Source organism: Oncorhynchus mykiss, chromosome 18 (assembly GCF_057628025.1).
Source record: "Oncorhynchus mykiss isolate SJ-2025 chromosome 18, ASM5762802v1, whole genome shotgun sequence".
Taxonomy (NCBI): Eukaryota; Metazoa; Chordata; class Actinopteri; order Salmoniformes; family Salmonidae; genus Oncorhynchus; species Oncorhynchus mykiss.
Genome location: NC_143039.1, coordinates 4,923,909 through 4,946,765, shown reverse-complemented (window position 1 = coordinate 4,946,765; position 22,857 = coordinate 4,923,909). Strand labels below are relative to the sequence as shown.

General features: G+C 43.8%; 1 protein-coding gene across 2 annotated transcripts in view; it reads right to left on the bottom strand.

Moving 5' to 3' along the window:
- LOC118947131 (glypican-6) overlaps nucleotides 1-22,857 on the bottom strand; it is a 418,221-nt gene that overhangs the window by 171,453 nt on the left and 223,911 nt on the right. The gene's annotated exons all lie outside the window — the stretch shown is intronic.

The window sequence follows — 22,857 nt, the reverse complement described above, 5'->3', positions numbered from 1 at the left end:
CCCCTATATATACTGTATCTACTGACCCTGTATATAGTCCCCTGACCCCTATACATACTGTATCTACTGACCCTGTATATAGTCACCTGACCCCTATACATACTGTATCTACTGACCCTGTATATAGTCCCCTGACCCCTATACATACTGTATCTACTGACCCTGTATATAGTCCCCTGACCCCTATACATACTGTATCTACTGACCCTGTATATAGTCCCCTGACCCCTATATATACTGTATCTACTGACCCTGTATATAGTCCCCTGACCCCTATATATACTGTATCTACTGACCCTGTATATAGTCCCCTGACCCCTATATATACTGTATCTACTGACCCTGTATATAGTCCCCTGACCCCTATATATACTGTATCTCCTGACCCTGTATATAGTCCCTGACCCCTATACATACTGTATCTACTGAGCCTGTATATAGTCACCTGACCCCTATACATACTGTATCTACTGAGCCTGTATATAGTCCCCTGATCCCTATACATACTGTATCTACTGAGCCTGTATATAGTCACCTGACCCCTATACATACTGTATCTACTGACCCTGTATATAGTCACCTGACCCCTATACATACTGTATCTACTGAGCCTGTATATAGTCCCCTGACCCCTATACATACTGTATCTACTGACCCTGTATATAGTCACCTGACCCCTATACATACTGTATCTACTGAGCCTGTATATAGTCCCCTGACCCCTATACATACTGTATCTACTGAGCCTGTATATAGTCACCTGACCCCTATACATACTGTATCTACTGACCCTGTATATAGTCACCTGACCCCTATACATACTGTATCTACTGACCCTGTATATAGTCACCTGACCCCTATACATACTGTATCTACTGACCCTGTATATAGTCACCTGACCCCTATACATACTGTATCTACTGACCCTGTATATAGTCACCTGACCCCTATACATACTGTATCTACTGACCCTGTATATAGTCACCTGACCCCTATACATACTGTATCTACTGACCCTGTATATAGTCACCTGACCCCTATACATACTGTATCTACTGACCCTGTATATAGTCCCCTGACCCCTATATATACTGTATCTACTGACCCTGTATATAGTCACCTGACCCCTATACATACTGTATCTACTGACCCTGTATATAGTCACCTGACCCCTATACATACTGTATCTACTGACCCTGTATATAGTCCCCTGACCCCTATACAAACTGTATCTACTGACCCTGTATATAGTCACCTGACCCCTATACATACTGTATCTACTGACCCTGTATATAGTCACCTGACCCCTATATATACTGTATCTACTGACCCTGTATATAGTCACCTGACCCCTATACATACTGTATCTACTGAGCCTGTATATAGTCCCCTGACCCCTATACATACTGTATCTACTGACCCTCTATATAGTCACCTGACCCCTATACATACTGTATCTACTGACCCTGTATATAGTCATCTGACCCCTATACATACTGTATCTACTGACCCTGTATATAGTCACCTGACCCCTATATATACTGTATCTACTGACCCTGTATATAGTCACCTGACCCCTATACATACTGTATCTACTGACCCTGTATATAGTCACCTGACCCCTATACATACTGTATCTAATGACCCTGTATATAGTCCCCTGACCCCTATACATACTGTATCTACTGACCCTGTATATAGTCACCTGACCCCTATACATACTGTATCTACTGACCCTGTATATAGTCACCTGACCCCTATATATACTGTATCTAATGACCCTGTATATAGTCCCCTGACCCCTATACATACTGTATCTACTGACCCTGTATATAGTCACCTGACCCCTATACATACTGTATCTACTGACCCTGTATATAGTCACCTGACCCCTATATATACTGTATCTACTGACCCTGTATATAGTCCCCTGACACCTATATATACTGTATCTACTGAGCCTGTATATAGTCACCTGACCCCTATACATACTGTATCTACTGACCCTGTATATAGTCACCTGACCCCTATACATACTGTATCTACTGACCCTGTATATAGTCACCTGACCCCTATACATACTGTATCTACTGACCCTGTATATAGTCCCCTGACACCTATATATACTGTATCTACTGACCCTGTATATACAGTTGAAGTCGGAAGTTTACATACACTTTAACCAACTACTTTTAATCTCTCTCTCTCTCTCTCTCTCTCTCTCTCTCTCTCTCTCTCTCTCTCTCTCTCTCTCTCTCTCTCTCTCTCTCTCTCTCTCTCTCTCTCAGGAAATGAGCACATACTGAGATCAACATGATGGATTAATCCTGTTGGCTCAGAAATATCCAACTTCCTGTCTGTCATCCTCGGTAAATATGAACCTCTTTCCATGGGGTGCATTACAAATGGCACCCTATTCATTAGATAGTGCACTACTACAGGCCCTGGTAGTGCACTATAGAGTATAGGGAACAGGGTGCTGAGGCAGAATGATCCCAGGCAGAGAGAGCTTTCCCTGAGGTGGCAGAATGAGACACGAGTGCTCTTTAAACCTTCCTGACCAAACCCATCCAATCAGATTTGCAAAGCATCTCTAACGCGGCTCAACTGTGTTTAAAGTGCCAGAGGACCACCTTCTAAAACCTCGTCGTAAATCTCTAACCCTGTGGTTTCACTGCTCTTAATGTAGGACAGGATGGAGAAAACCAGCCTGTCGTAATCTCTAACCCTGTGGTTTCACTGCTCTTAATGTAGGACAGGATGGAGAAAACCAGCCTGTCGTAATCTCTAACCCTGTGGTTTCACTGCTCTTAATGTAGGACAGGATGGAGAAAACCAGCCTGTCGTAATCTCTAACCCTGTGGTTTCACTGCTCTTAATGTAGGACAGGATGGAGAAAACCAGCCTGTCGTAATCTCTAACCCTGTGGTTTCACTGCTCTTAATGTAGGACAGGATGGAGAAAACCAGCCTGTCGTAATCTCTAACCCTGTGGTTTCACTGCTCTTAATGTAGGACAGGATGGAGAAAACCAGCCTGTCGTAATCTCTAACCCTGTGGTTTCACTGCTCTTAATGTAGGACAGGATGGAGAAAACCAGCCTGTCGTAATCTCTAACCCTGTGGTTTCACTGCTCTTAATGTAGGACAGGATGGAGAAAACCAGCCTGTCGTAATCTCTAACCCTGTGGTTTCACTGCTCTTAATGTAGGACAGGATGGAGAAAACCAGCCTGTCGTAATCTCTAACCCTGTGGTTTCACTGCTCTTAATGTAGGACAGGATGGAGAAAACCAGCCTGTCGTAATCCTGTTGTGTGTCATTTGATCTGTTTCCACATCAGCCAGTCATAAGCACTAGAACAGTTAGCTGCCATACCATTCAGTATAGTACAGTACAGTACCCAGCAGGTTGCCTAGTTACAGTCTCTCATACCATTCAGGATAGTACAGTACAGTACCTAGCAGGTTGCCTAGTTACAGTCTCTCATACCATTCAGGATAGTACAGTACAGTACCCAGCAGGTTGCCTAGTTACAGTCTCTCATACCATTCAGGATAGTACAGCACAGTACCCACCAGGTTGCCTAGTTACAGTCTCTCATACCATTCAGGATAGTACAGTACAGTACCCAGCAGGTTGCCTAGTTACAGTCTCTCATACCATTCAGGATAGTACAGTACAGTACCCAGCAGGTTGCCTAGTTACAGTCTCTCATACCATTCAGTATAGTACAGTACAGTACCCAGCAGGTTGCCTAGTTACAGTCTCTCATACCATTCAGTATAGTACAGTACAGTACCCAGCAGGTTGCCTAGTTACAGTCTCTCATACCATTCAGTATAATACAGTACAGTACCCAGCAGGTTGCCTAGTTACAGTCTCTCATACCATTCAGTATAGTACAGTACAGTACCCAGCAGGTTGCCTAGTTACAGTCTCTCATACCATTCAGTATAATACAGTACAGTACCCAGCAGGTTGCCTAGTTACAGTCTCTCATACCATTCAGTATAGTACAGTACAGTACCCAGCAGGTTGCCTAGTTACAGTCTCTCATACCATTCAGTATAGTACAGTACAGTACCCAGCAGGATGCCTAGTTACAGTCTCTCATACCATTCAGTATAATACAGTACAGTACCCAGCAGGTTGCCTAGTTACAGTCTCTCATACTATTCAGTATAGTACAGTATAGTACCCACCAGGTTGCTTAGTTACAGTCTCTCATACCATTCAGTATAGTACCCACCAGGTTGCCTAGTTACAGTCTCTCATACCATTCAGTATAGTACCCACCAGGTTGCCTAGTTACAGTCACTCGTACCATTCAGTATAGTACAGTATAGTACCCACCAGGTTGCCTAGTTACAGTCTCTCATACCATTCAGTATAGTACTGTATAGTACACACCAGGTTGCCTAGTTACAGTCTCGCATACCATTCAGTATAGTACCCACCAGGTTGCCTAGTTACAGTCTCTCATACCATTCAGTACTGTACAGTATAGTACCCACCAGGTTGCCTAGTTACAGTCTCTCATACCATTCAGTATAGTACCCACCAGGTTGCCTAGTTACAGTCTCTCATACCATTCAGGATAGTACAGTATAGTACCAACCAGGTTGCCTAGTTACAGTCTCTCATACCATTCAGTATAGTACAGTATAGTACCCACCAGGTTGCCTAGTTACAGTCTCTCATACCATTCAGTATAGTACAGTATAGTACCCACCAGGTTGCCTAGTTACAGTCTCGCATACCATTCAGTATAGTACAGTATAGTACCAACCAGGTTGCCTAGTTACAGTCTCTCATACCATTCAGTATGGTACCCACTAGGTTGCCTAGTTACAGTCTCTCATACCATTCACTATAGTACCCAGCAGGTTACCTAGTTAGTCTCTCATACCATTCAGTATAGTACAGTATAGTACCCACCAGGTTGCCTAGTTACAGTTTCTCATACCATTCAGTATAGTACAGTATAGTACCCACCAGGTTGCCTAGTTACAGTCTCTCATACCATTCAGTGTAGTACAGTATAGTACCCACCAGGTTGCCTAGTTACAGTCTCTCATACCATTCAGTATAGTACAGTATAGTACCCACCAGGTTGCTTAGTTACAGTCTCTCATACCATTCAGTATAGTACCCACCAGGTTGCCTAGTTATAGTCACTCATACCATTCAGTGTAGTACAGTATAGTACCCACCAGGTAGCCTAGTTACAGTCTCTCATACCATTCACTATAGTACCCAGCAGGTTGCCTAGTTACAGTAACTCATACCATTCAGTGTAGTACAGTATAGTACCCACCAGGTAGCCTAGTTACAGTCTCTCATACCATTCAGTATAGTACCCACCAGGTTGCCTAGTTACAGTCTCTCATACCATTCAGTACAGTATAGTACCCACCAGGTTGCCTAGTTACAGTCACTCATACCATTCAGTATAGTACCCAACAGGTTGCCTAGTTACAGTCACTCATACCATTCAGTATAGTACCCACCAGATTGCCGAGTCATGAGAGACCCAGAGTTATCACAGAGCCATGAAAACACCTGTAGTTATTAGAGCCATGAAAACACCTGTAGTTATTAACACAGAGCCATGAAAACACCTGTAGTTATTAGAGCCATGAAAACACCTGTAGTTATTAGAGCCAAGAAAACACCTGTAGTTATTAGAGCCATGAAAACACCTGTAGTTATTAACACAGAGCCATGAAAACACCTGTAGTTATTAACACAGAGACATGAAAACACCTGTAGTTATTAGAGACATGAAAACACCTGTAGTTATTAGATACATGAAAACACCTGTAGTTATTAACACAGAGCCATGAAAACACCTGTAGTTATTAGAGACTTGAAAACACCTGTAGTTATTAGAGCCATGAAAACACCTGTAGTAATTAACACAGAGTCATGAAAACACCTGTAGTTATTAGAGCCATGAAAACACCTGTAGTAATTAACACAGAGTCATGAAAACACCTGTAGTTATTAGATACATGAAAACACCTGTAGTTATTAACACAGAGTCATGAAAACACCTGTAGTTATTAGAGACATGAAAACACCTGTAGTTATTAGAGACATGAAAACACCTGTAGTTATTAGAGACATGAAAACATCTGTAGTTATTAGAGACATGAAAACACCTGTAGTTATTAACACAGACCCATGAAAACACCTGTAGTTATTAGAGACATGAAAACACCTGTAGTTATTAGAGACATGAAAACACCTGTAGTTATTAGAGACATGAAAACACCTGTAGTTATTAGAGACATGAAAACATCTGTAGTTATTAGAGACATGAAAACATCTGTAGTTATTAACACAGAGACATGAAAACACCTGTAGTTATTAGAGACATGAAAACACCTGTAGTTATTAACACAGAGACGTGAAAACACCTGTAGTTATTAGAGACATGAAAACACCTGTAGTTATTAACACAGAGACATGAAAACATCTGTAGTTATTAGAGACATGAAAACATCTGTAGTTATTAGAGACATGAAAACATCTGTAGTTATTAGAGACATGAAAACACCTGTAGTTATTAACACAGAGACATGAAAACACCTGTAGTTATTAGAGACATGAAAACATCTGTAGTTATTAGAGACATGAAAACACCTGTAGTTATTAACACAGAGACGTGAAAACACCTGTAGTTATTAGAGACATGAAAACACCTGTAGTTATTAACACAGAGCCATGAAAACACCTGTAGTTATTAGAGACATGAAAACACCTGTAGTTATTAACACAGAGACATGAAAACACCTGTAGTTATTAGAGACATGAAAACACCTGTAGTTATTAACACAGAGACATGAAAACACCTGTAGTTATTAGAGACATGAAAACACCTGTAGTTATTAGAGACATGAAAACACCTGTAGTTATAAGAGACATGAAAACACCTGTAGTTATTAACACAGAGACATGAAAACACCTGTAGTTATTAACACAGAGACATGAAAACACCTGTAGTTATTAACACAGAGACATGAAAACACATGTAGTTATTAGAGACATGAAAACACCTGTAGTTATTAGAGACATGAACACACCTGTAGTTATTAACACAGAGACATGTTAACACCTGTAGTTATTAACACAGAGCCATGAAAACACCTGTAGTTATTAGAGACATGAAGACACCTATAGTTATTAGAGACATGAAAACACCTGTAGTTATTAGAGACATGAAAACACCTGTAGTTATTAGAGACATGAAAACACCTGTAGTTATTAAAACAGAGACATGTTAACACCTGTAGTTATTAACACAGAGCCATGAAAACACCTGTAGTTATTAGAGACATGAAAACACCTGTAGTTATTAGAGACATGAAAACACCTGTAGTTATTAGAGACATGAAAACACCTGTAGTTATTAACACAGAGACATGAAAACACCTGTAGTTATTAGAGACATGAAAACACCTGTAGTTATTAGAGACATGAAAACACCTGTAGTCATTAGAGACATGAAAACATCTGTAGTTATTAGAGACATGAAAACACCTGTAGTTATTAACACAGAGACATGAAAACACCTGTAGTTATTAGAGACATGAAAACACCTGTAGTTATTAGAGACATGAAAACACCTGTAGTCATTAGAGACATGAAAACACCTGTAGTTATTAGAGACATGAAAACATCTGTAGTTATTAACACAGTGCCATGAAAACACCTGTAGTTATTAGAGACATGAAAACACCTGTAGTTATTAGAGACATGAAAACACCTGTAGTTATTAGAGACATGAAAACACCTGTAGTTATTAACACAGAGCCATGAAAACATCTGTAGTTATTAGAGACATGAAAACACCTGTAGTTATTAACACAGTGCCATGAAAACACCTGTAGTTATTAGAGACATGAAAACACCTGTAGTTATTAGAGCCATGAAAACACATGTAGTTATTAGAGCCATGAAAGCACCTGTAGTTATTAGAGACATGAAAACACCTGTAGTTATTAACACAGAGACATGAAAACACCTGTAGTTATTAGAGACATGAAAACACCTGTAGTTATTAACACAGAGACATGAAAACACCTGTAGTTATTAGAGACATGAAAACACCTGTAGTTATTAGAGACATGAAAACACCTGTAGTTATAAGAGACATGAAAACACCTGTAGTTATTAACACAGAGACATGAAAACACCTGTAGTTATTAACACAGAGACATGAAAACACCTGTAGTTATTAACACAGAGACATGAAAACACATGTAGTTATTATAGACATGAAAACACCTGTAGTTATTAGAGACATGAACACACCTGTAGTTATTAACACAGAGACATGTTAACACCTGTAGTTATTAACACAGAGCCATGAAAACACCTGTAGTTATTAGAGACATGAAGACACCTATAGTTATTAGAGACATGAAAACACCTGTAGTTATTAGAGACATGAAAACACCTGTAGTTATTAGAGACATGAAAACACCTGTAGTTATTAAAACAGAGACATGTTAACACCTGTAGTTATTAACACAGAGCCATGAAAACACCTGTAGTTATTAGAGACATGAAAACACCTGTAGTTATTAGAGACATGAAAACACCTGTAGTTATTAGAGACATGAAAACACCTGTAGTTATTAACACAGAGACATGAAAACACCTGTAGTTATTAGAGACATGAAAACACCTGTAGTTATTAGAGACATGAAAACACCTGTAGTCATTAGAGACATGAAAACATCTGTAGTTATTAGAGACATGAAAACACCTGTAGTTATTAACACAGAGACATGAAAACACCTGTAGTTATTAGAGACATGAAAACACCTGTAGTTATTAGAGACATGAAAACACCTGTAGTCATTAGAGACATGAAAACACCTGTAGTTATTAGAGACATGAAAACATCTGTAGTTATTAACACAGTGCCATGAAAACACCTGTAGTTATTAGAGACATGAAAACACCTGTAGTTATTAGAGACATGAAAACACCTGTAGTTATTAGAGACATGAAAACACCTGTAGTTATTAACACAGAGCCATGAAAACATCTGTAGTTATTAGAGACATGAAAACACCTGTCGTTATTAACACAGTGCCATGAAAACACCTGTAGTTATTAGAGACATGAAAACACCTGTAGTTATTAGAGCCATGAAAACACATGTAGTTATTAGAGCCATGAAAACACCTGTAGTTATTAGAGACATGAAAACACCTGTAGTTATTAGAGACATGAAAACACCTGTAGTTATTAGAGACATGAAAACACCTGTAGTTATTAACACAGAGCCATGAAAACACCTGTAGTTATTAACACAGAGCCATGAAAACACCTGTAGTTATTAACACAGAGCCATGAAAACACCTGTAGTTATTAACACAGAGCCATGAAAACACCTGTAGTTATTAACACAGAGCCATGAAAACACCTGTAGTTATTAACACAGAGACATGAAAACACCTGTAGTTATTAGAAACATGAAAACACCTGTAGTTATTAGAGCCATGAAAACACCTGTAGTTATTAACACAGAGACATGAAAACACCTTTAGTTATTAGAAACATGAAAACACCTCACACTGTCTGTTGATTAGAGACAGGTTCAACCTTACTGGAGGAGAGGTGTGGTATCTGTCTGTTGATTAGAGACAGGTTCAACCTTACTGGAGGAGAGGTGTGGTGTCTGTATGTTGATTAGAGACTGGTTCAACCTTACTGGAGGAGAGGTGTGGTGTCTGTATGTTGATTAGAGACAGGTTCAACCTTACTGGAGGAGAGGTGTGGTATCTGTCTGTTGATTAGAGACAGGTTCAACCTTACTGGAGGAGAGGTGTGGTATCTGTATGTTGATTAGAGACAGGTTCAACCTTACTGGAGGAGAGGTGTGGTGTCTGTCTGTTGATTAGAGACAGGTTCAACCTTACTGGAGGAGAGGTGTGGTGTCTGTATGTTGATTAGAGACAGGTTCAACCTTACTGGAGGAGAGGTGTGGTGTCTGTATGTTGATTAGAGACAGGTTCAACCTTACTGGAGGAAAGGTGTGGTGTCTGTATGTTGATTAGAGACAGGTTCAACCTTACTGGAGGAGAGGTGTGGTGTCTGTATGTTGATTAGAGACAGGTTCAACCTTACTGGAGGAGAGGTGTGGTGTCTGTCTGTTGATTAGAGACAGGTTCAACCTTACTGGAGAAGAGGTGTGGTGTCTGTATGTTGATTAGAGACAGGTTCAACCTTACTGGAGGAGAGGTGTGGTGTCTGTCTGTTGATTAGAGACAGGTTCAACCTTACTGGAGGAGAGGTGTGGTATCTGTCTGTTGATTAGAGACAGGTTCAACCTTACTGGAGGAGAGGTGTGGTGTCTGTATGTTGATTAGAGACAGGTTCGACCTTACTGGAGGAGAGGTGTGGTATCTGTCTGTTGATTAGAGACAGGTTCAACCTTACTGGAGGAGAGGTGTGGTATCTGTCTGTTGATTAGAGACAGGTTCAACCTTACTGGAGGAGAGGTGTGGTATCTGTCTGTTGATTAGAGACAGGTTCAACCTTACTGGAGGAGAGGTGTGGTATCTGTCTGTTGATTAGAGACAGGTTCAACCTTACTGGAGGAGAGGTGTGGTGTCTGTATGTTGATTAGAGACAGGTTCAACCTTACTGGAGGAGAGGTGTGGTATCTGTCTGTTGATTAGAGACAGGTTCAACCTTACTGGAGGAGAGGTGTGGTATCTGTCTGTTGATTAGAGACAGGTTCAACCTTACTGGAGGAGAGGTGTGGTGTCTGTCTGTTGATTAGAGACAGGTTCAACCTTACTGGAGGAGAGGTGTGGTGTCTGTCTGTTGATTAGAGACAGGTTCAACCTTACTGGAGGAGAGGTGTGGTGTCTGTCTGTTGATTAGAGACAGGTTCAACCTTACTGGAGGAGAGGTGTGGTATCTGTCTGTTGATTAGAGACAGGTTCAACCTTACTGGAGGAGAGGTGTGGTATCTGTCTGTTGATTAGAGACAGGTTCAACCTTACTGGAGGAGAGGTGTGGTGTCTGTCTGTTGATTAGAGACAGGTTCAACCTTACTGGAGGAGAGGTGTGGTGTCTGTATGTTGATTAGAGACAGGTTCAACCTTACTGGAGGAGAGGTGTGGTATCTGTCTGTTGATTAGAGACAGGTTCAACCTTACTGGAGGAGAGGTGTGGTGTCTGTATGTTGATTAGAGACAGGTTCAACCTTACTGGAGGAGAGGTGTGGTATCTGTCTGTTGATTAGAGACAGGTTCAACCTTACTGGAGGAGAGGTGTGGTATCTGTCTGTTGATTAGAGACAGGTTCAATCTTACTGGAGGAGAGGTGTGGTGTCTGTCTGTTGATTAGAGACAGGTTCAACCTTACTGGAGGAGAGGTGTGGTGTCTGTCTGTTGATTAGAGACAGGTTCAACCTTACTGGAGGAGAGGTGTGGTATCTGTCTGTTGATTAGAGACAGGTTCAACCTTACTGGAGGAGAGGTGTGGTGTCTGTCTGTTGATTAGAGACAGGTTCAACCTTACTGGAGGAGAGGTGTGGTATCTGTCCACCTGTCTGCTTTCAACTACAGTCCTCGGAGAAACGCAGATTTCTAAAACAGATCAAGTATTGAAATTAATTATAGGATGTAACTGATCTAAAAACAGTATGTCCACGCAATTTTCAATTTGAATCAAGTTGAAGGAAAGGGTACAGTGCTTGATGTTTTAATGGACTCTATATGCAGTCATGGGACTGAGTTGAGTCCGCTGGGCCCAGAAGTCATACTGGCTATTTATGGCTGAAAAGAGCAGCGAGCACCGAGGGTGAATCTGAACCAGCAAGACATTGAGGAGGTGAATCTCAGGTCAAGGTGATTTGTCCTGTCAAGTGACTTCCACTCTTCCTCTCTGTCGCTTCCCCTCTCTTCTCTCTTCCTCTCTGTCGCTTCCCCTCTACTCTCTCTCCCTCTCTCTCTCTTCCTCTCTCTCTTCCTCTCTCCCTCAATCTCTTCCTCTCTGTCTCTTCCCCTCTCTTCTCTCTTCCTCTCTGTCGCTTCCCCTCTCCTCTCTCTTCCTCTCTGACCCCAGTTACCCCTATTTCTCCAGACCCCAGTTACCCCTATATACTGTATCTAGACCTCAGTTACACCTATATCTCTATACCTCTGTTACCCCTATATCTCTATACCTCAGTTACCCCTATATATCTAGACCCCAGTTACCCCTATATCTCTATACCTCAGTTACCCCTATATCTCCAGACCCCAGTTACCCCTATATCTCTAGACCCCAGTTACCCCTATATCTCTAGACCCCAGTTACCCCTATATCTCTAGACCCCAGTTACCCCTATATCTATATACCTCAACAGAGAAAAGGTCAGGCTGTAATCAACAGAGTAAAGGTCAGGGATGTGGTGTTGGGGGAAAGGCTATAACACTAGAATTAAATTAAATACTTGGTCCAACAAAACGTCTGCCAACCACACCCTCCATCTCTCTCTCCCTCCCTCCATCTCTCTACCCCCTGTCCCTCTCCCTCCATCTCTCTACCCCCTGTCCCTCTCCCTCTCTCCATCTCTCTACCCCCAGTCCCTCTCCCTCCATCTCTCTAGCCCCTGTCCCTCTCCCTCCCTCCATCTCTCTACCCCCTGTCCCTCTCCCTCCCTCCATCTCTCTACCCCCTGTCCCTCTCGCTCCATCTCTCTACCTCCTGTCCCTCTCCCTCCCTCCAAATCTCTACCTCCTGTCCCTCTCGCTCCCTCTCTCTACCCCCTGTCCCTCTCCCTCCATCTCTCTACCCCCTGTCCCTCTCCTCCCTCCATCTCTCTACCCCCTGTCCCTCTCCCTCCCTCCATCTCTCTACCCCCTGTCTCTCTCCCTCCGTCTCTCTCCCTCTCCCTCCATCTCTCTCCCTCTATCTCTCTCCCTCTATCTCTCTCCCTCTATCTCTCTCCATCCATCTCTCTACCCCTTGTCTCTCTCCCTCTATCTCTCTCCCTCTATCTCTCTCCATCCATCTCTCTACCCCCTGTCCCTCTCCCTCCGTCTCTCTCCCTCTATCTCTCTCCGCTCAGAGGACCAATGGAGGTGATACAGCAGCATTGTATCACTGTCAGACCGCAGCGTCTTTAAGCCCTTCTCCTCTCAGGGGCCAGAGGAAACACCCTCATTTACATAAACTGTCTGAAGACTAAACCCCAAAGCCTAAAGCAGCTCAAAACAACAAGCCAATTGTCCTAATCATTAGTAACGATTGTTGGTGGTCAACAAACGAAGGTGAGTGAGTGGAAAAGCAACACGTGATGTGTTAGTGGAATCTCTTTCAAACTGTCGTGTAACGCAACACATCATCTCTCTTCAGCACCATTACGTTATATAAGATGAATGTGGATGTCAGTGAAAACAGGGCTTACATAACTGTTGTAAGTAAAAAGCCAAAGAGGTTTAACCGGGAGATTTCACCACTAAGCCATGTAGCCTAGTGCTATTCATATTATTTCTCATTAAAGGTTGGTATTTATGATCTGATAAACAGATTTATTTTTCTTATAGCAAAGTATTAGCTGACAAAACAACATATTCAAAAAGCTGTATGTTTGTTTTCTATATTTTCTCGTCTATAATTCCTGATTAAACATGTCACTTCAAAACGGTAGATTTTGGTGCGGCAGGTCACCTAGTGGTTAGAGCGGTGGGCCAGAGATGGTGCGGCAGGTCACCTAGTGGTTAGAGCGGTGGGCCAGAGATGGTGCGGCAGGTCACCTAGTGGTTAGAGCGGTGGGCCAGAGATGGTGGGGCAGGTCACCTAGTGGTTAGAGCGGTGGGCCAGAGATGGTGCGGCAGGTCACCTAGTGGTTAGAGCGGTGGGCCAGAGATGGTGCGGCAGGTCACCTAGTGGTTAGAGCGGTGGGCCAGAGATGGTGGGGCAGGTCACCTAGTGGTTAGAGCGGTGGGCCAGAGATGGTGCGGCAGGTCACCTAGTGGTTAGAGCGGTGGGCCAGAGATGGTGCGGCAGGTCACCTAGTGGTTAGAGCGGTGGGCCAGAGATGGTGCGGCAGGTCACCTAGTGGTTAGAGCGGTGGGCCAGAGATGGTGGGGCAGGTCACCTAGTGGTTAGAGCGGTGGGCCAGAGATGGTGCAGCAGGTCACCTAGTGGTTAGAGCGGTGGGCCAGAGATGGTGCAGCAGGTCACCTAGTGGTTAGAGCGGTGGGCCAGAGATGGTGCGGCAGGTCGCCTAGTGGTTAGAGCGGTGGGCCAGAGATGGTGCGGCAGGTCGCCTAGTGGTTAGAGCGGTGGGCCAGAGATGGTGCGGCAGGTCACCTAGTGGTTAGAGCGGTGGGCCAGAGATGGTGCAGCAGGTCACCTAGTGGTTAGAGCGGTGGGCCAGAGATGGTGCGGCAGGTCGCCTAGTGGTTAGAGCGGTGGGCCAGAGATGGTGCAGCAGGTCACCTAGTGGTTAGAGCGGTGGGCCAGAGATGGTGCGGCAGGTCACCTAGTGGTTAGAGCGGTGGGCCAGAGATGGTGCGGCAGGTCACCTAGTGGTTAGAGCGGTGGGCCAGAGATGGTGCGGCAGGTCACCTAGTGGTTAGAGCGGTGGGCCAGAGATGGTGCGGCAGGTCACCTAGTGGTTAGAGCGGTGGGCCAGAGATGGTGCGGCAGGTCACCTAGTGGTTAGAGCGTTGGGCCAGAGATGGTGCGGCAGGTCACCTAGTGGTTAGAGCGGTGGGCCAGAGATGGTGCGGCAGGTCACCTAGTGGTTAGAGCGGTGGGCCAGAGATGGTGCGGCAGGTCACCTAGTGGTTAGAGCGGTGGGCCAGAGATGGTGCGGCAGGTCACCTAGTGGTTAGAGCGGTGGGCCAGAGATGGTGCGGCAGGTCACCTAGTGGTTAGAGCGGTGGGCCAGAGATGGTGCGGCAGGTCACCTAGTGGTTAGAGCGGTGGGCCAGAGATGGTGCGGCAGGTCACCTAGTGGTTAGAGCGGTGGGCCAGAGATGGTGCGGCAGGTCACCTAGTGGTTAGAGCGGTGGGCCAGAGATGGTGCGGCAGGTCACCTAGTGGTTAGAGCGGTGGGCCAGAGATGGTGCGGCAGGTCACCTAGTGGTTAGAGCGGTGGGCCAGAGATGGTGCGGCAGGTCACCTAGTGGTTAGAGCGGTGGGCCAGAGATGGTGCGGCAGGTCACCTAGTGGTTAGAGCGGTGGGCCAGAGATGGTGCGGCAGGTCACCTAGTGGTTAGAGCGGTGGGCCAGAGATGGTGCGGCAGGTCACCTAGTGGTTAGAGCGGTGGGCCAGAGATGGTGCGGCAGGTCACCTAGTGGTTAGAGCGGTGGGCCAGAGATGGTGCGGCAGGTCGCCTAGTGGTTAGAGCGGTGGGCCAGAGATGGTGCGGCAGGTCACCTAGTGGTTAGAGCGGTGGGCCAGAGATGGTGCGGCAGGTCACCTAGTGGTTAGAGCGGTGGGCCAGAGATGGTGCGGCAGGTCACCTAGTGGTTAGAGCGGTGGGCCAGAGATGGTGCGGCAGGTCACCTAGTGGTTAGAGCGGTGGGCCAGAGATGGTGCGGCAGGTCACCTAGTGGTTAGAGCGGTGGGCCAGAGATGGTGCGGCAGGTCACCTAGTGGTTAGAGCGGTGGGCCAGAGATGGTGCGGCAGGTCACCTAGTGGTTAGAGCGGTGGGCCAGAGATGGTGCGGCAGGTCGCCTAGTGGTTAGAGCGGTGGGCCAGAGATGGTGCGGCAGGTCGCCTAGTGGTTAGAGCGGTGGGCCAGAGATGGTGCGGCAGGTCACCTAGTGGTTAGAGCGGTGGGCCAGAGATGGTGCGGCAGGTCACCTAGTGGTTAGAGCGGTGGGCCAGAGATGGTGCGGCAGGTCACCTAGTGGTTAGAGCGGTGGGCCAGAGATGGTGCGGCAGGTCACCTAGTGGTTAGAGCGGTGGGCCAGAGATGGTGCGGCAGGTCACCTAGTGGTTAGAGCGGTGGGCCAGAGATGGTGCGGCAGGTCACCTAGTGGTTAGAGCGGTGGGCCAGAGATGGTGCGGCAGGTCACCTAGTGGTTAGAGCGGTGGGCCAGAGATGGTGCGGCAGGTCACCTAGTGGTTAGAGCGGTGGGCCAGAGATGGTGCGGCAGGTCACCTAGTGGTTAGAGCGGTGGGCCAGAGATGGTGCGGCAGGTCGCCTAGTGGTTAGAGCGGTGGGCCAGAGATGGTGCGGCAGGTCACCTAGTGGTTAGAGCGGTGGGCCAGAGATGGTGCGGCAGGTCACCTAGTGGTTAGAGCGGTGGGCCAGAGATGGTGCGGCAGGTCACCTAGTGGTTAGAGCGGTGGGCCAGAGATGGTGCGGCAGGTCACCTAGTGGTTAGAGCGGTGGGCCAGAGATGGTGCGGCAGGTCACCTAGTGGTTAGAGCGGTGGGCCAGAGATGGTGCGGCAGGTCACCTAGTGGTTAGAGCGGTGGGCCAGAGAACGAAAGGTTGCTGGATCGAATCCCCGAGCTGACAAAGTCGTTCTGCCCCTGAACAAGGCAGTTAACCCACCGGTTAACCCACTGGTTAACCAACTGGTTAACCTGGTAGACCCTCAGTGTAAATAATAATTTGTTCTTAACTGACTTGTCTTGTTAAATAAAGTTTAAATTAAGGTAAAATAAAACATTTCTGTTCTATGTGCTGTACGTCTATGTGCTGTTTGTCTATGTGCTGTATGTCTATGTGCTGTACGTCTATGTGCTGTACGTCTATGTGCTGTACGTCTATGTGCTTTACGTCTATGTGCTCTATGTCTATGTGCTGTATGTCTATGTGCTGTATATCTATGTGCTGTATGTCTATGTGCTGTATGTCTATGTGCTGTATGTCTATGTGCTGTACGTCTATGTGCTGTATGTCTATGTGCTGTACGTCTATGTGCTCTATGTCTATGTGCTGTATGTCTATGTGCTGTATGTCTATGTGCTCTATGTCTATGTGCTGTATGTCTATGTGCTGTATGTCTATGTGCTGTATGTCTATGTGCTGTATGTCTATGTGCTGTATGTCTATGTGCTGTATGTCTATGTGCTGTATGCCTATGTGCTGTACATCTATGTGCTTTACGTCTATGTGCTCTATGTCTATGTGCTGTATGTCTATGTGCTGTATATCTATGTGCTGTATGTCTATGTGCTGTATGTCTATGTGCTGTATGTCTATGTGCTGTACGTCTATGTGCTGTATGTCTATGTGCTGTACGTCTATGTGCTCTATGTCTATGTGCTGTATGTCTATGTGCTGTATGTCTATGTGCTCTATGTCTATGTGCTGTATGTCTATGTGCTGTATGTCTATGTGCTGTATGTCTATGTGCTGTATGTCTATGTGCTGTATGTCTATGTGCTGTATGTCTATGTGCTGTATGCCTATGTGCTGTATGCCTATGTGCTGTATGTCTATGTGCTGTATGTCTATGTGCTGTATGTCTATGCCTCCGGTAATTGAAGTTCCGTTTAAGCATCTTTTGCTTTCGGTTTTATACACCAGCTTCAAACAGCTGAAAATACAATATTTTGGGTTATGACTAATATATTTATATTCTATATTTTCACAGCGGGTTTAGATGGTACAATGATTCTAACTACACTACACTCGCTTGTTTTGTCCCATAAACTGAAAAGAGGTGAACTATTCGAGTTTTACAACCGGGGAAACGGAGGAGTGATTTCTGCATAGTGTCTCTAACAGACCGTTTAATTCAGAGGGATGGTTTAATCTTCACACAACATCAACTATAAGACAACACTGCTCAGAGAGGACCAAGGGGAACTAGGTAATAATCATTGTCAAGATGTTGACTTCTTCTTTTTGATGAGACTTGTATATAGTTCAATAGGCAGGATAATAAAGGAGAATAACAGAAGCAGGGCATTGTAAAGGAGAATAACAGAAGCAGGGCATTGTAAAGGAGAATAACAGAAGCAGGGCATTGTAAAGGAGAATAACAGAAGCAGGGCATTGTAAAGGAGAATAACAGAAGCAGGGCATTGTAAAGGAGAATAACAGAAGCAGGGCATTGTAAAGGAGAATAACAGAAGCAGGGCATTGTAAAGGAGAATAACAGAAGCAGGGCATTGTAAAGGAGAATAACAGAAGCAGGGCATTGTAAAGGAGAATAACAGAAGCAGGGCATTGTAAAGGAGAATAACAGAAGCAGGGCATTGTAAAGACAAGCACATTTCACACTGCTGGTCCTTCACACTATTGATTTTCACACTAGTGGCCTTCAACACCATACATCCTATACAACAACACAGGTCTGGGACCATGCATCCGTTATTAAGCAGGGCTCATACAGACATTGACGAGGCAAATTCAAGGACTTTCAGGGACATTTTCAACCACTTAATTGTTATTTTCAAGGACCTCAGTGTTATACATTTGTTTGATTTATATACTGGACAGATAGATCCTAATATAGAACATGTAAAATGTCAAAAGTATTAAATTACCACTTCAAATTATGTTTTAGGCCTTGCTATTGATATTCAGAGGACTATTACATTATGACATGTGTTTTAGGCCTTGCTATTGATATTCATAGGATTATTACATTATGACATGTGTTTTAGGCCTTGCTATTGATATTCAGAGGACTATTACATTATGACATGTGTTTTAGGCCTTGCTATTGATATTCAGAGGACTATTACATTATGACATGTGTTTTAGGCCTTGCTATTGATATTCATAGGATTATTACATTATGACATGTGTTTTAGGCCTTGCTATTGATATTCAGAGGACTATTACATTATGACATGTGTTTTAGGCCTTGCTATTGATATTCAGAGGACTATTACATTATGACATGTGTTTTAGGCCTTGCTATTGATATTCAGAGGACTATTACATTATGACATGTGTTTTAGGCCTTGCTATTGATATTCAGAGGACTATTACATTATGACATGTGTTTTAGGCCTTGCTATTGATATTCATAGGATTATTACATTATGACATGTGTTTTAGGCCTTGCTATTGATATTCAGAGGACTATTACATTATGACATGTGTTTTAGGCCTTGCTATTGATATTCAGAGGACTATTACATTATGACATGTGTTTTAGGCCTTGCTATTGATATTCAGAGGACTATTACATTATGACATGTGTTTTAGGCCTTGCTATTGATATTCATAGGATTATTACATTATGACATGTGTTTTAGGCCTTGCTATTGATATTCATAGGACTATTACATTATGACATGTGTTTTAGGCCTTGCTATTGATATTCAGAGGACTATTACATTATGACATGTGTTTTAGGCCTTGCTATTGATATTCAGAGGACTATTACATTATGACATGTGTTTTAGGACTTGCTATTGATATTCAGAGGACTATTACATTATGACATGTGTTTTAGGACTTGCTATTGATATTCAGAGGACTATTACATTATGACATGTGTTTTAGGCCTTGCTATTGATATTCAGAGGACTATTACATTATGACATGTGTTTTAGGACTTGCTGTTGATATTCAGAGGACTATTACATTATGACATGTGTTTTAGGCCTTGCTATTGATATTCAGAGGACTATTACATTATGACATGTGTTTTAGGCCTTGCTATTGATATTCAGAGGACTATTACATTTTGACATGTGTTTTAGGCCTTGCTATTGATATTCAGATGATTATTTCATTGTCACATGTGTGAGAATAGCACTAATCTCTCCATGAATAGCGGTAGCACTAATCTCTCCATGAATAGCGGTAGCACTAATCTCTCCATGAATAGCGGTAGCACTAATCTCTCCATGAATAGCGGTAGCACTAATCCCTCCATGAATAGCGATAGCACTAATCTCTCCATGAATAGCGGTAGCACTAATCTCTCCATGAATAGCGGTAGCACTAATCTCTCCATGAATAGCGGTAACACTAATCTCTCCATGAATAGCGGTAGCACTAATCTCTCCATGAATAGCGGTAGCACTAATCTCTCCATGAATAGCGGTAGCACTAATCTCTCCATGAATAGCGGTAGCACTAATCTCCATGAATAGCGGTAGCACTAATCTCTCCATGAATAGCGGTAGCACTAATCTCTCCATGAATAGCGGTAACACTAATCTCTCCATGAATAGCGGTAACACTAATCTCTCCATGAATAGCGGTAGCACTAATCTCTCCATGAATAGCGGTAGCACTAATCTCTCCATGAATAGCGGTAGCACTAATCTCTCCATGAATAGCGGTAGCACTAATCTCTCCATGAATAGCAGTAGCACTAATCTCTCCATGAATAGCGGTAGCACTAATCTCCATGAATAGCGTTTTTTTTTTTTAAACGGAGGGCCAAGTTGAAACCGACGTTAGATGCTGTGTCCCGGGATAAATACACCTCTTCTCCCAGTCATTGAGGAGACTCTCTCCATGCAGACACTGATTTTAGTTGTGGCTTTTTTTGTGGCTGTTTTTGTTGGTTTGCATTGGCACCTTTCAACACCCCTCATTGTCACATTTATGCAGGCAACCCACTTACACTACTGACTACTGACTACACAAATTACATTTAGTTTACTTCAGTTAATAAATATATTTTGTTGTTCCTTACCTCCACATTGTCTCCCTTTATGTTACTTTGAGCCGGTTCGCGACGCCACCGTCTCACAACAAACGGATTTAAAATAAAGGAAATAACATCAGATATTCAGCTACAACAAGGACTTGTCCTTAAACGGAGGAAACGTCTGATTTCCCAGGTAAACCAGGTATTCATACACCATCACAACCAGGTAAACCAGGTATTCATACACCATCACAACCAGGTAAACCAGGTATTCAGACACCATCACAACCAGGTAAACCAGGTATTCATACACCATCACTACCAGGTAAACCAGGTATTCATACACCATCACAACCAGGTAAACCAGATATTCATACACCATCACAACCAGGTAAACCAGGTATTCATACACCATCAAAACCAGGTAAACCAGGTATTCATACATCATCACAACCAGGTAAACCAGGTATTCATACACCATCACAACCAGGTAAGCCAGGTATTCATACACCATCACAACCAGGTAAACCAGGTATTCATACACCATCACAACCAGGTAAACCAGGTATTCATACACCATCACAACCAGGTAAACCAGATATTCATACACCATCACAACCAGGTAAACCAGGTATTCATACACCATCAAAACCAGGTAAACCAGGTATTCATACATCATCACAACCAGGTAAACCAGGTATTCATACACCATCACAACCAGGTAAACCAGGTATTCATACACCATCACAACCAGGTAAACCAGGTATTCATACACCATCACAACCAGGTAAACCAGGTATTCATACACCATCACAACCAGGTAAACCAGGTATTCATACACCATCACAACCAGGTAAACCAGGTAATCATACACCATCACAACCAGGTAAACCAGGTATTCATACACCATCACAACCAGGTAAATCTGTTGAGCTCCAAATTCAACCACTTCAAGCCCCCTTGTAATTGTATAAAATTGCAAGTGTAACACGGAAACCAAAATGGATACGTCATGTCATTACCAGGTCATGTTGTGAGGAAGCCGTGTGATTGGTTGTCATTATATCCAGAGGAATTAATAGGAAGAAAAAGCATTGTCTGTTGAGTAATAGTCCATCCTAAACAATGGCGCACAGTAGACTCACTCGGTGGACCAATCTGAGGCACAATGAAGTCACTACCTTGATGCTTTCTCTGTTAAATCTAACGAGACCCTGCTGTAACTCAAGCAGACAACAACAGATCAACATCAATTCACTGGGGATATCAGCTCCAACGCGGCTCTTCACCGGCATAACGAATGATACAACAACATAGTCTGGACATTCCTCACAGACACCTTTTCCATCACTTGGGCTGTTGTTGTCCTTCCATACACCATCACAACCAGCTGTTGTTGTCATTACATACACCATCACAACCAGCTGTTGTTGTCCTTCCATACACCATCACAACCAGCTGTTGTTGTCCTTCCATACACCATCACAACCAGCTGTTGTTGTCCTTCCATACACCATCACAACCAGCTGTTGTTGTCATTACATACACCATCACAACCAGCTGTTGTTGTCCTTCCATACACCATCACAACCAGCTGTTGTTGTCATTCCATACACCATCACAACCAGCTGTTGTTGTCCTTCCATACACCATCACAACCAGCTGTTGTTGTCCTTCCATACACCATCACAACCAGCTGTTGTTGTCCTTCCATACACCATCACAACCAGCTGTTGTTGTCCTTCCATACACCATCACAACCAGCTGTTGTTGTCCTTCCATACACCATCACAACCAGCTGTTGTTGTCCTTCCATACACCATCACAACCAGCTGTTGTTGTCATTACATACACCATCACAACCAGCTGTTGTTGTCCTTCCATACACCATCACAACCAGCTGTTGTTGTCATTACATACACCATCACAACCAGCTGTTGTTGTCATTACATACACCATCACAACCAGCTGTTGTTGTCATTCCATAAACCATCACAACCAGCTGTTGTTGTCATTACATACACCATCACAACCAGCTGTTGTTGTCATTACATACACCATCACAACCAGCTGTTGTTGTCATTACATACACCATCACAACCAGCTGTTGTTGTCATTACATACACCATCACAACCAGCTGTTGTTGTCATTCCATACACCATCACAACCAGCTGTTGTTGTCCTTCCATACACCATCACAACCAGCTGTTGTTGTCATTACATACACCATCACAACCAGCTGTTGTTGTCATTACATACACCATCACAACCAGCTGTTGTTGTCCTTCCATACTCCATCACA